The following is a 15,240-nucleotide window of genomic DNA, read 5'->3' as shown; positions in this document are numbered from 1 at the left end:
CACCACCATCATTTTCCTCTTCACAGCCCTAGATCTAAACCCCAATCCTCCATCTACTTCGGCCGTGCCACCTCCGACCACCGACCCTACCACCAGCTTCTTCTTCTCTAACTCCCCTTTCCACCATCTTCAACCTCAAAACCCGTTTCTCCAAAACCAAACCCATCTCATCGAGTACTCCCTCATCTTCTTCAAAACCCCCATAGAAACCCACTTCAAAACCCAGTTCTATCCCTTAAACCCATCTCCACCCCATTCTCCAGCCCTATCCTCCCGGACACCCATCGGAATCCGGCCAACCACCATTAAATCTGGCCGGATTCATCCCCTCCCAAACCCATTCCATCTTTACCTCTCTGCAACCCTCATCTCTACCACCACCACCACTGTCTTATACATATTCCACCCAAGCCACCATCAAACCCACTTCATTTTCACACCCATTTTACAGCCACCATTAAATCCGACCAACCTCCAACCCATTTCCTCCGGCCACTCCTTCCATCCTCTTCTGCTTCTTCTTCTTTTATTCTTTTCTTCTCAAAACCCATTTCACCCAAACCCCAGCCACCATTTCCCTTCAACCACTATCTCTCCCACCTCTCAATTTACAGTCACCAACTCCTTCTTCTCCGATCGGATTCTCGCCGGAATCCGGCCACAACCCCCATTAAACCCTCCATGAAACCCATTTTATTTCACCATTTCCAAACCCTCTTCTCAGCCTCCCATTCAGCCCACTAGCTAACACTCCTCAAATCCGATCACTTTTCGGACAAGCTTTTGACTGATTTTGAGTAGCTTCACGTAGCATATTAGGAATTGAACGAGATCTCCACCAAGTTTGATCATTCTCGCATATGCTCTTGAAACTTTATGTAATTGACCGAAAGAAGAAGGAAAGAGGCGTGGATTTTCACAGAGAGAAGAAGGAGAAGACCTGAAGGAGAGCTCGAAATTTTGGACAAAATACGCTAGATCAGGTGAGATTTGGAGCAGAATTCATCGAATCACTGTAAGTTTCTTTCTTAAGATCTGTTGATGCTTTTCTGTTGTTGAGAATGCCGGTGTTTTCTAAATCTGTGGCCTTAATTTCGGGGTAGATGTCTTGATTTCCACACATATGAAATTGTTCGTTGATTTGCTAATTGATTAAAAAGAACAAGAGGAAATCTTGTTTGGGATATTTATTTCGGTTGAGTTTTTTTGTGGTTTTTGTAGATGAGTTTACTTGAAAGGATATTGACGTAGGGCTGGGAATTTAAACTTCGTTTTCTTACCTCTCTTCGTTGGTAATACTGTACTACGACAGATTTTTATTTTCCTTGTCATTTGGAATATCCACTGTTGTGTATCTGAAGGCATGGAGCAGTACATGTAAATTTTATTGTTGTGTTTCCTGGAAATCACTTCTTCAGTCAGCCTGGTTAGGTTTAAATGACTGTGTAACCGTATGCTCTTTTGAATCTCGGTTATATGGTCTGTAGAAGGTAACTCTGTGTTTTTGTTTGCTTCCCATCTAATTATGAGTTAACTTCTTTTGGGGGCTCCGGCAAGTGATGGGAGGTTTAAACTCAGGTACATTGTAATGTGACTATCATTAGGAGCTCTCATGTTTTGAAATATATCCTTATTTACTATGGAGTAGTTTTGGTTGCAATCTTTCTGAATTACAGGTTTAGTCCAAAGTTTTAAGTGATTTCACTTCATAGATTTGTATCATACAAGTTGTTTGGGTGGATGATTTCAAAGAAAATCACATGTGCATAGTTATTGGTATTTTTGAGTGGTTGTTGGCTAGACTAAGTACCTATGGTCAAGCTGGGAAGATTTTGATTGGCATTTTCATCTCTGAATAGTTCATTGAGCTCATGAAATTTTGGCTTCAAAATTTTGTTTTGCATATGGTGGGCTTAGAACAGTAGAAGAATGGCTTTAGCTGAAGCATGATTCTGTTCGAGGGCACCATTCAAGTTGGCGACTGAATTTTGATTTTTTAAGAGTCTTTGTTTAGTTCATCAGGTAACTCTTGTTACTGTCGTGTGGGATGTTTATCAATTAAGGCTAGAAATTGCAAGATAGGCAAGGGAATGCCTGGTAAAATATGTATAACCAAATATTGCATGTCTAGTGTTTGAAAGAATGCGTACATGAACTTCAGGAGTTTCATCTTTCAACGGTTATTTCTTAACTTGGAGAAAATTGAATAAATGGCTTAGGAAAAGAAGCATATGCGGTGTAGATTTTAGAGCAAATTAATTATGCTAATAGTTTGGATTGTTAGCTATTGGGATCTTAATAGCCCAAACAAGGCTAGAGCTGCATCTTGTTTTAATGTGGTGCCCTCAGTTGTTCTCTGAAATGTTCATGAGATGATGTCAATCTTGTCATTAGTATTGTGCATATACCTGACTACTTGATACTAATTTATAGGTCCAGTTATTAGAAAGTTATTAGCATTAGCTGTGTGTAGGGCAATTGGTTTAATTCTTCTTCCATAGCCCTTGTACGAGAGAATCAATTTAAGTTTCCTTTGTTGCAAATTTTGTACATGAGTTGCTCATCAATAATGAGTTCAGAAGCCATTTTAGGACTACATTTGCATAGAGGAATTGCCATGTAAAAGGTTAAAAAGCCCTTCGATTCTGACATTTCAAGAAGCCATCCAATGACAGTAACATTGCTAGTAGTCCATGAACTCCATTCCAAGTTTGCTTTTCCTCATCAGACAACTTGCGAAACTTTGACTTCTTTACGATCCTCTCGTTACCATTTGTGGCCCCTTCAATTTTGCTCAATTACCCTAGAAGCTAAAGAGGGATTCAAGCGATCACCATTTTGAAAATGGCGAGTTCGACTCTTGGTCTAGAGATCGTCCTCGTCTAGCCCTCATTAGGGGCGATGAAGGCGCTAGCCCAAGCCCATCCTTAGGGGACTTGCTCAGTCCAAGTAGCGCTCCCCTCCTTTGTATATAGGAGACTTGCCCAGTCTCATCAGAACCCTTGTTTACGTCATTTGTGTCTCAGAGACAAGCCTTGTCTCATATAGAGAGTCTCCCCTTTAGGAGGCTTACCTAGCCTCATGTTAGAGTGACCTCCTCTTTTAGAGCGAGTCTTTGACTTTGTAGTGTTATTAGAGAGTCTCTGACTCATTTGTACTCCCTCCCTAGTGTTATTAGTTAGGAGTTTTTTCATTAGAGATTAACTCAGTCATATAGAGTCTTCCCTGCTTGGGATCTTAGATTGTTTTCTCTGTTCTTGAGGCACTAACTTTCTTATTGTGAATTGTCTCTTTGAGGCGTTAGTTGCTTGTCCGAGGTTTCCCCTTTTGCTTTAGGGCTTTGTCCTAATTTGTGGTTATGCTTGCGTGTTCCCTTTGAGGGTGAAAACATTTTAAGGTCTAAGAGCATTTGAAAAACTTCAAAAACATAAAAAACATTGAAATATCTTAAAAATTAAAAACATTTGAAAAACATTAAAAAACCTTAAATCAGCTAAAGTGTTGAGTTTTATAGCGTATTAGGAGAGTTCGATTTTCGAACTACGTTGGTTTGATCCTCTTCCATGAGGTACGTAGTGCAGCTTAGGATTTATATCCCAATTGCAGCCAAACTTTTTTATAAATATCATTTTAAATCTTTTTGAATAAGCAACCTTTAAAACCTTGTTTTCAAAAGATCTTCCTCTAGAGTTAAGAGTTTCTCTTAGATAGAGAGTTTTAGAGTTAAGAGTTTCTTTTGATAGGGTGTTTGATTGTTTTTTTGTTGTGTGCTTGTTTTAGAATTAGGGGTCTGTCCTAGAGTTATAGGAGTGCCTCCGTCCGGTCAGTCGGCGATCCACATCGCCGAGTGATGACTAGAGTAGGATACGCTAGTACACCCTTTGTTTTCCTTAGGAAACACAGTCTAGTTACACATAGGTTGTAGGAACCACCTGCATTAGCTTAGGGCTAATCTGCATTCAGTTAGGGAGTATAGGGTGTCCTAAAATCCACAATTCACTGGAATTTAAATAATCATACAAGAAATTTTTAATAACTGGTCCGGTCTTTTAGATCGAGTCTATGATAGAGGTCTAGGTGTCTTAGGCATCATAGCTTAGAATAGGCGCAAAGAACTACGTTGCCTTGATTCTCGTGGAGGCTGGGATACGTAGGCTTCTTTGGATGAATATCATACCATCCAAGGACTCAGGCTAATGTTTTAGAGTCTTAGGATTTATTGTGTTGTTCTTGTATGTTTTGATGTGTTTTCTTACTTTCTTGTACTGATCTTATACCTTTAGCTTTAGCTTGTATGTGTATATCCACTAGAACTTAGACACCAGTTAGGGATGTCACTCACAACCTAGTTGTCATTATGTGACACATCTTTTATCTTACTTTATGTGTGCTTATTATTTCATCCCCGAGTCATGCATGATTAGGTAGACATTCACTCAGGGATATTTGTTCCCATTTCACATGATTTTTACCCAAACTTCTTTGGAGTTAATGAAAATGGCATAAGAGACCAAGTGCTTGCACTCGGACGAATTGGGGGTACTCTTCAGACATTCTCCATTCGTAATCAGGCACGAACCCATATATATTTCTGGTTATCCATTGCACAGAGGATTTAATTTTGGGGTTCCATGGCTTATCCATGGATGGCAACTCTGAGTTATTTTTAGGTACATCTCGGTTTCAAGCCTTGGCTCCTGATCAGGATGTATCTCTTTCGTTTTGTATCGCCACTCGTGCTTTGTTATGAGGGTGGCATCCATTTTGAGAGTTCCTTGGCAGAGTTCTCGTTCACGTGGATGATCCAGAGGATGTAGGGACCCGTTCCCTCATCACCGCCCTCGGATCGGGGTCCATAGGCTGGCGACTCTGTTTGGGAGTTCTTGAAACATTGCCTAACTCTATAAAAATGTCATTTTTACTAACTTTGGAGAAATTTGGGCTAAAATCATTTTAAATGAGAATTCTATCGTTAGAATCCAGGAGCACCAGATAGGTGCATAATTAAAACAAGGGATTCACACACTGCACATCATATGTTATCATATTGTTTACTCTACCTTTTTCATTGTTTTTTATTATTCTTGGTTCCGCGGGATAGATACAATGCGTGCCCGACTGGGATGTCTTTACCCTGATGGTGCTGTTGTATCTATTTCCAAGCTATGCGTCGGTGCTACAGCCGTAAACACTAGGTGTACTTGTGTTTACAGCAGCCGATGAGCAATGAAGCATACTATGTATAACACTAGGTGTACTTGTGTTACACATATTAAGTATGTTTCATACTCATAGTACCCGATAAATTGAGTCCGGAGCCCTACTTTATTTTATATATTATGTATATACTTACTGACTTCGTGAAACCCAACTAGGAAGTGCCCGTGTTTATATAAGTATATTGCATTCATATAAGGGTCGAACGTGTGTTGCTTACACATGTGGAGCCTAGAGTTAGGAGCTTTGTCCCATTTGTAGACTAGGGTAGCTCATTTTATATGGCTACAACACGGTCCTAGTACAGTTATCAGTCTGTCTTGAGTTGAGATTTTCTTGACTTAGTTAGATTAGATTAGGGCTGGTGCCCCTGGTTAGGATTTGTGTGTATGTGTATATACGTATAGATACTGATTATATATATTAGGGTTCTCCTCTTAGTTAGAGTTCCTTATTCTTTTCAATCAGTTGTATTCATTCGGTATTCAGATCTAGATCTAGTCAGTGGCTTTTGATTACCATTACCTTGGCCATATTTAGTCCTTGATCTGTTGATTATAGGATTTGACCCGTTGTTGTATGTTCTCACCTTTGGTCAGTCCTTCAGTTGATCACCTTTCTCTGGTAACCATTATTCATATACCTTTGATTGAGCTATGGGGATCCCTTGTATAGCCGTTATGCTGCCAGATTTTATCCAGAATATTTTTTGAGCATGACAGTTATTTCTTAGAGTTAGGAGAACCATGAGTTTACCTTACCTTGATTCTCTTGTCTAGCGCCGTTATGCTGCCGGATTTTATCCAGAATATTTTTAGCATGACCGCTACTTCTTGAGTTAGTTAAACCATGAGTTTACCTTACCTTGACTTTCTTGTTTAGCTGTTATGCTGCTGAATTTTTCGCAACACATGTTGAGCATGATTGCTATCCTTTGGAGTCAGTTTACCTTGTCTTGATCCCCATGTATAGCTTTGATTAGTTTAGAACCCACTCTTAGTGAGAGCTTCTGATTTGATCAGTTGTATTTGTATCCTTTCAGTTTCACTAGGATAGTGACCCGTACATATTGTTCTCGTGGTCACAATTTATTTGTTCCCTTGTGATTATATATCCACTCTTTTGTTATATCATAAATTCATTTTATGTATACATTGCTCAGTAGGATTGGATCCTTACCTGTTTGTCTTGAGATCTGCCCGATAGCTCATTCGCTGTCCTTATGACCATGGTCTATCATTTGATCCTCTTGATCACACAGTTGATGATATTCATCGCCGGATTTAGATCCGGTTTGCGACCTACTTTTGTCATTTTATGGCCGCGGTCTATTTTCTGATCTATTGGTTATCTTTCATCTTTGATGAAAAACTCAATGTCCCAAATTGTATCCTTCCCCTGTAATTGATCATCAAATTTATCCCTTTCATTTGTTTATGGATATCTCCTTTCTCTCATAATTTTGTCTTGTCTGGGTGATTAGGTTTGAGCATGGAAAATAATGTGTTGAAGAGTTGGATAAAGGAGACTCTTAAAACTCTTCCGAGTGAGCATTCAGAGAGGAGTATGGCCGAAAAGTTTATTGGTACATTCAATCATTTGAGCATACTCGGTATAGACTGGAAATTTCTCCAAGCAGCTGCCAATCTTTGCGATCCTGCTCTTCATGTCTTTAGATTCGGTTCCTTTGAATTTTGTCCTATCTTTGAGGATTGGTGCGTCCTATTGGAGGTCCCATTGGAGGGACTCTGGGTCCAACCTCTGAGTCCAGATGACCCTCATTCTCTTTTCTGCAAATTGTTTAAAAATTTCACGGTTGATGCTCTGTCATATCTCACAGACACAGGCGTGCGAGTCCAAGACCTCATCAAACTTTTTTCTAAAAATGTTGACCCTACTGACTCCCGTTTTCAGAGTTGTCGGCGAAATGCTTTGATTTTTGGTGTCTTCGCACGTTATGTGCTTCGTGGAGATTCTTATAATGTTCCTTTGGCCCTGTTAGCTGTGGTGGATCAAATCAATGAAGGAAGGAATCCTATTCCCACCATACTTGCAGAATCTTTCTCCGGACTGGATCTTATTGCTCGTCAAGAGGTTCATGATAATTTCTTTGGATGTGTAAAATTGCTGTACGTATGGCTTTGTGAAAAGCTCACTATCCTCCAGCCAAAAAGCCATGATAAGTACACCTTGAAGGATTTCTCATCCTGGCAACCAATGGCCAACCGACCACAATCCATCGATTAGTGGCGTAATTGGTTGCAGCATGTGGAGGAAACCCAATTTTGTTGTGTGAGTCATTCTTGCTTGCAAGTTATCACTAGCACTTACCCATATCCCTTTGTGTATCTTATGGGTTTAGAAAAGTCAAACTTTTATGCACCAATCCGTTTTCTTCATCAGATCACGGGATGCCCTTGTCTCCCCGGAGCTGTAGCACCTCCTTTGTGTGAAAAATTGTCTCCTGATCTCATTCAGTCCATCGTAGCTGCTTGGAGAAATAAGGTCGTGGAAAAGAGGTTTGCCTTAACATCTAAGGTCCGACGTGGAGAGTTACCAGGAAAGCTCGCAGGCAAAAGAGCTCGGATTTCAGAGCCTTGAGGATCTTTGGCATGAGATTGTTATTTCTTTATTGTCTTCATTTGTTTTACTTGAATATAATCAGAGTCAAAGATTGTAAATCTGATTTCATTATAGATGAAAATTTAAAGAAAGAAATTTTACTTGATACATGTTATAGACAATTGGCAATTCAAGGTTTCATCATTTTTCATGTAACCAATTGCTAACGTTGTAACCTGCCAGTATAATCAATACAAATGATGTTTGTTTTTCTTCTCTCTATGGGTGCAAACTATCTTATTTCATCTGTCAATCATTTAATCTAGTTTGTTAACTTCCAATCAGGATTCTGAAAGATAGCAACCATCGCTCCGAAAAAGGACTCCCAGGTTATACCTACCTGGTCTAGACCTACCTCAGTGTCTAGACTTGTTCGTCAATTTGATTTTCCTGTGTCGTCGACAATAACGTTACCTTCTTCACCAGAGTCTTCAGGTTCTTTTGAAGTAAACCAAATGGCCGACCCGACTGATCTTTTGTTGAGCATGCAAGAGATGATGAAAAACCTCACTCGGGACATGGCTGGGATGAAAGAGGAGATGGCAAACATGAAGACTCAAAAAAGTGATAAGGCTTCTGCGTCTAGAAGTCCCATACTTCAGCCTCCTCATGTTCCAGCTCCGGAGTCGCATTGACCCGTTATCTCACCTTTTGAGGATGATTTAGACGAAGAGCAGTACGCTGCAGAATATTGTGATCCAAGGGTTGATAGAGAAAGGAAAAAGTTTGAAAATTTTGAGAAGGAAATGTCTGAGAAATTTAGCAAGATGGCTGATGAAATGGAGCAGATGAAGGTGCAGGGGCCAAAGAAATTTGACGTCTCTGAATTAATAGTCTTCGACAGTATCTTTGCCACCAAACTTCAAAGCTCCTGATTATGATAAATATGACGGAACCGGATGTCCGCGCAATCATATGAGATGGTTTATCATTCTTTCACAGCAGTATGGTCTGAGCCGCGAGCAGATGGCCCAGTTATTTCTGATCTCTCTGACAGGAATCGCCAAGAAGTGGTTCTTAAGGCTGAAACCGGAAGAGGTGAAAACCCTGGAAGACATTTCTGAGAAACTGATAGAGCAGTTCTCGATGGAAGAAGGCATTGAGGTCACGAAGAGGGACCTAAAACAGCTGAAGCAAGGTCCTCAAGAGACCTTTACTTTCTTTATCAGGCATTGGAGACGCAAATCTACTCAGCTGGGCCAAAGAATGTCTGAATCAGAGCAGATAAAGTTAGTTCTGAAGAGTTTGTCTCCTCAGTACTTTCATTTCTTGGCACCGCAGCATTACCCGAGTTTTGATCATCTGATCAAGACTGGTACTCAAACTGAGGATGCCATAGCAAAAGGCTTAAGAGCCAAGGTTTCTTCTGAGATTAGAGAAGGTAAAAGACATATGGTTCAGCCTAAGGAGGTTCACGCTGTTAGTTACACCAGGCCTGCGGCCAAAGTTGTTACAGAAGCTGCAAGGGCACCAAGGAGAGGTACCTTTGACAGGAAATTTGATCATCTTCCATATCCTATAACAATGATATTCAAGAGGCTTATGAAAGATAGGAAGATCCGGCTCCCGGATATCAAACCTCCACCCAATCCCTTACCCGCATTCTGGAAGATGGATCAATACTGTGAATATCACAGAGGTCCAGGGCCCCTGACTGAAAATTGTTTGGCCTTGAAGCATGCCATTCAGAATATGATTGACAAAGACGAGTTGGCAGTGGAGAGACCAAACGTCACTCAGAACCCACTTCCCAACCATCATGCTATGCCTCCTCCTACTACCAATGTCATATTCACTGATGAACCGTCACTTGACCCATCCACCCTCATTTGTGCCATTACCACAGAAAAAACCTATGTCATAAAGTTTGACGAAGGGGAGTTGGAAGTAGCAGAAAGGAAGGAGCGTTACGTGATTTCCTTTGATGACGACGAACTTGCTGAATCGTCTTCTTCTCAGTCTTGTGTATTTCAAACTGACAGTGCCGGAAATACAAGGAAAACTCCGTATGTCCTAAGGGCTGAAGATTTTGAAGAAAATGATGGTAGAGAGCCGTATGTTGTCCGGATAGAGGAGGACGAACTGTTGTTGCTAGATGACCATTGTGACGAGATGCGTCACATGACCCGAGGTGGGCGTGTATTCAAACCTCCAGAGCTGAATGTAGAAAATCCGGCAGAGGTTGCGCGAAACGCTGAAAACCAGAGGCAGAATAAGGTCAGTAAGGTCAGTGCAGATAAAGAAGAAGAGAGCTTGTTGAAACAACTGAAAAAGACTCAAGCTAATATCTCAGTATGGGGCTTACTCATGGCCTCGTCTAAGCACAGAAAGTTAGTCCTTCAAGAGCTTAACTCAGCACAAGTCTCTGTAGACACTACTCCTGATGAGCTGGTGAGCTTGGTCACCATGACAAAAGTGTCTAAGACTATCTTTTACTGATGATGATTTGCCTCCTGAGAGCCGAGACCACACCAAATCTCTGAAAATCACCGTTGTTTGCAATAAGAAGAGAGTACCAGAGGTGTTGGTTGACAACGGCTCTGCTTTGAATGTCTGCCCGTTGAGTACTGTAGCAACCCTTGGATTTGGTCCTGCGGATTTCATCCCATCTGAACAGGGTATTCTGGCATACGATGGTACTCGCAGAGATGTAATCGGAACTCTGGTCACTGAGATACAGATCGGAGGAGAAGACTTCGAAATAGAGTTCCAGGTTTTGGACATCAAAGCCTCATTTCTGTTGTTACTTGGCCGCCCTTGGTTGCACAAGTTCGGGATTATCCCATCCTCTCTTCATTAAAAGTTAAAGTTTCTTCGCAAAAACAGAACGATAACTGTAAAGGGAGACCCAGACCTTGAAGTAGGGCTTATTACTCATGATTTGACTGTGGAAATGGCCGATGATATAAGTCTAACTGGGTTCTCACTAGAGGTGACTGCCATCACCTTCAAGGAAGCTATGAATGAGGAAATTTGTTTCCTGACCAGCACAAACTCAAATGTCGTCAAGATGATCCGCCGACAGGGGTACATACCAGGTGCAGGGCTGGGTAAATACCATCACGGTTTGACTGAGTTCCCTTAGTTTAAATCCTTCAATGGCCTAATTGGGCTGGGGTACAAACCCTCGAAGAAAGAGGTTAAAGAGATGAAGCAGCTGATGATGAAATGGGCAGAATGTTGCCGTAGAGGGTAGAATTACCGATGGCGCCGATTAATTTGACAATGAACGGCCGGTTCCGAAAAGAGGGCGCAGATGTCCCTTTCTATGGCTTTGCCGAGACTTGGTTGGACGAGAGTTCAGGACAAAGGTTGCCATGTTTTGAAATTTTCTTTGATCTGGAATTAGAAGATAAGCAGACCGGTATGCAGATCGTAGAAGCTGAGTCAGAAGCTGATTGGGCAGAAGATGTAGAGCCAAGCCTTCTGAGTTCACTGTTTCTTCAAGATTCACAGACTATTGCCGTGATTGATCGGAGGGCTTTGATTTTGAACCCTACTCATTTAATCACCCCGGCAGAGGAACCATTGACTAACTGGACCTCTCAGGTTATACCTCAGGTTACTTTCCTATACAGTCGTGTTCCTTCAAAAGAGTCAGTTGTCCGTAAGTATGCGTCAGTCTCTGAGTTTGATTCGGAGTCTGTTTATTCTAACAATTCTTTTGATGCAGGTACTATAAAAGTTGAGTCTCCTGAGGTCGATGATGATTCTTCTTCTTCTAACGGGATTGAGTCAGATGCTGAGTCAGATATTCTTTCAATACATGGTTCAGAGTCAATTGACACAAATGTCAATATATCAGTTGAGTCTGTAAATTTGTTTCAAGAGTCTATTGTAAAGCCCGATGTGGGTAATTCATCATTTGATGTACTTGATTCAACATTCAATGAAATAAAAGATTCTTCTGTGTACATTCCTGTCTCTACTTTTGTTTCTAATGTTTCTGCTTCAAAATCTGATAATTTTAATAATAACAATAAAGACTCCCCCTTTGATGAGGATGCCGACGACACTCCCCCTGAAATCAGACACATGATTCAACAGGAGGAGAGTCGCCGAGCAAAACCACTTGAAGAGGAAATTGAAACCGTGAATATAGGTGACGAAACCTTGATTCGGGATATTCGAATTAGCAAAATTTTATCTCCTGAAGAACGCGAGGAATTAATCACCCTACTCAAAGAGTTCAAGGAAGTTTTTGCTTGGTCATATGATGACATGCCAGGATTAAGTGAAGAAATTGTTCAGCATCGCTTACCCTTAATCCCTGGTATTAAGCCAAAGAAGCAAAAGCTCCGAAAACTCAAAACCGAATGGGAGTTGAAGGTTTATGAAGAAGTAAAGAAGTTGTTAGAAGTAAAATTCATTCAAGTGGTTGAATACCCAGAATGGCTTGCGAACATTGTACCGGTGCCCAAAAAGGACGAAAAAGTTCGAATGTGTGTCGATTTTCGAGACCTGAGCATGGCAAGTCCTAAGGATGACTTTCCTCTTCCAAACATCGATCTCCTGGTAGATAATACAGTTGGGCATGCTCTCTTATCCTTTATGGATGGGTTCTCAGGCTACAATCAGATTAAGATGGCGCTAGAGGACATGATGAAGACATCGTTCATTACTCAGTGGGGTACTTATTGCTACAGGGTGATGCCATTTGGTCTGAAAAATGCTGGTGCTACGTATCAGAAGGCTGCTACAACTCTTTTACATGATATGATCCATAAAGAGGTCGAGGTATATGTCAATGACATGATTGTGAAAGGCAAGACTCGACCTGAGCACACAATTGCTTAAGAAAATTCTTTGAAAGAATAAGGAAGTATCAGCTTCGCCTAAACCCGAGTAAGTGCATCTTTGGTGTTACATCAGGAAAGCTCTTAGGGTTTATGGTCAGCGAAAGAGGGATCGAAGTGGACCCACAAAAGATCAAGGCGATTCAATAAATGCAGCCGCTGAAGACAGAAAGGCAGATCCGAGGTTTCCTTGGCAAAGTTCAGTATCTGAGACGGTTCATAGCACATCTGACGATGACGTGTGAACCTATTTTCAAGCTTCTGAAGAAGAATTCCTCGAAGAAGTGGAATGAAGAATTTCAGGAGGCCTTTGAAAAAGTTAAGCAGTGCTTATCTTTACCTCATGTTTTATCGCCGGTTATTCCAGGCCAGCCGTTATTGTTGTACTTGTTTATCACAGATACAACGATGGGTTGCATGCTTGCTCAGCAAGATTCAGAGTCTAAAAGGGAGAAGCCCATTTTCTACATCAGTAAGAAGATGCTAGAGTACGAGTTAAAGTACACTGTTTTGGAAAAGACATGTCTAGCATTAGTTTGGGCTACCCAGAGGCTTAGACATTATTTGCTTTCAAGTAAGATCCTTTTGCTTTCACGGATGGATCCGCTAAAATACTTGTTTGAGAAGCCCGCCCTTACAGGAAGAACCGCAAGGTGGTTATTGTTATTGTCTGAGTTTGACATTACCTATGTCACTCAGAAATCAGTTAAAGGGCGTGTCGTTGTTGAACAGTTAGCTGATTCACCTGTTGAAGATAATGCTTTTCTGAAGGCAGAATTTCCTGACGAAGAGATCATTGATATTGAAGAAGAAACTTTGAGTACTAAGTGGCTTATGTACTTTGATGGAGCTGTAAACAGTCGAGGACAAGGAGTAGGAGTTGTGCTTATATGCCCTCGGAAGGAGTATATTCCTGTTTCTATCAAACTACAGTTTGAATGTACCAACAATATGGCCGAATATGAAGCTTGCATCGCCGGGCTAGAGGCAGCCTTAGCTTTGGAGATTCAGGATATTGATGTGTTTGGGGATTCTATCTTGATCATTTGCCAGATTAATGGGCAATGAAAAACTCGAGAAGATAAATTGATCCCTTATAACCCTTATTTGGAATCCTTGGTCAGAAAGTTCAAGAACATCACATTCACTCCCTTGTCAAGGACCAGAAATCATTTTGCTGATGCTTTGGCTACTCTCCCTTGCCCAGCAAACGAGCGAGGTTTGTAGCGAAGCGTGGTGTAGGAATAAGGGTGGCGATTCAGCCAGAAACAGGGGTGCGCAGGAACCTAGAAAACCAGTTCAAATTTTCCGTAATGGGTTGTCCAGGGAGATATAGGGGTATGCGGATTACTGTGTAACTTAGTTAGAGGCTGTATTATCCTAAACCAGGGCAATTTCGTAATTTGCAAAGATGCTTTTCTTCCCCTCCAAGTCACCATTAAGCCCTAAGCTAGGTTAATGAGATGCTTAGGACTAGGATTAGTTAAAGGAAATCTTATGAAGCTTCCTAGTTGGTTATGCTTCCTTTGATCCCAACCCTTGAACGAAAAGGGTAATTTGGAGGGTTGGGATCAAAAGAGAGAAGATATTTTGCAAAAAGTTTTCCCCCCTATTTGCTACTTGGCCACCCCCTCCCCTGCCAGTTAAAAATTGCTTAATGGTAAACTGGAGATGGGCTGTCCATGGAAAGGGAGGGGGGTCAAATTCATCGTTTCTCTTTGATAAAACCCAACGAAATAGGGTTTTAGAAGAAAAGAAAAAAACCATTTGCAGAGAGAAATCAGAGAGACGGAGAAGCAGAGAGCAGTTGTCTTCTCCGACTCTGTTTTCGGCTGGAATCCGGCCAAGCCAAGCTACATCCATCTTCTTCTTCTTCTTCTCCTTCTTCTCCTCCACCTTCTCATCATCTTCCACCTCATTCCCACTCCACCACCATCTTCTCCCCTCCGGCTCCATCTCAGCCGCACCACCTCCACCTCTATCCCACCACCTGCAACACCCAAACCCATTTCCATCCCACCACCATCATTTTCCTCTTCACAGCCCTAGATCTAAACCCCAATCCTCCATCTACTCCGGCCGTGCCACCTCCGACCACCGACCCTACCACCACCTTCTTCTTCTCTAACTCCCCTTTCCACCATCTTCAACCTCAAAACCCGTTTCTGCAAAACCAAACCCATCTCACCGAGTACTCCCCTCATCTTCTTCAAAACCCCCATAGAAACCCACTTCAAAACCCATTTCTATCCCTTAAACCCATCTCCACCCAATTCTTCGGCCCTATCCTCCCGGAAAGCCATCGGAATCCGGCCAACTACCATTAAATCCGGCCGGATTCATCCCCTCCCAAACCCATTCCATCTTTACCTCTCTGCAACCCTCATCTCTACCACCACCACCACCACTGTCTTATACATATTCCACCCAAGCCACCATCAAACCCACTTCATTTTCACACCCATTTTACAGCCACCATTAAATCCGACCAACCTCCAACCCATTTCCTCCGGTCACTCCTTCCATCCTCTTCTGCTTCTTCTTCTTTTATTCTTTTCTTCTCAAAACCCATTTCACCCAAACCCCAGCCATCATTTCCCTTCAA

This window comes from Tasmannia lanceolata, unplaced genomic scaffold (assembly GCF_043159265.1).
Source record: "Tasmannia lanceolata isolate RefF3 unplaced genomic scaffold, GAP_Taslan_0.1 ptg000015l, whole genome shotgun sequence".
Lineage (NCBI taxonomy): Eukaryota > Viridiplantae > Streptophyta > Magnoliopsida > Canellales > Winteraceae > Tasmannia > Tasmannia lanceolata.
The sequence above is the reverse complement of the archived record's forward strand: the minus strand, read 5'-3'. Positions refer to the sequence as shown.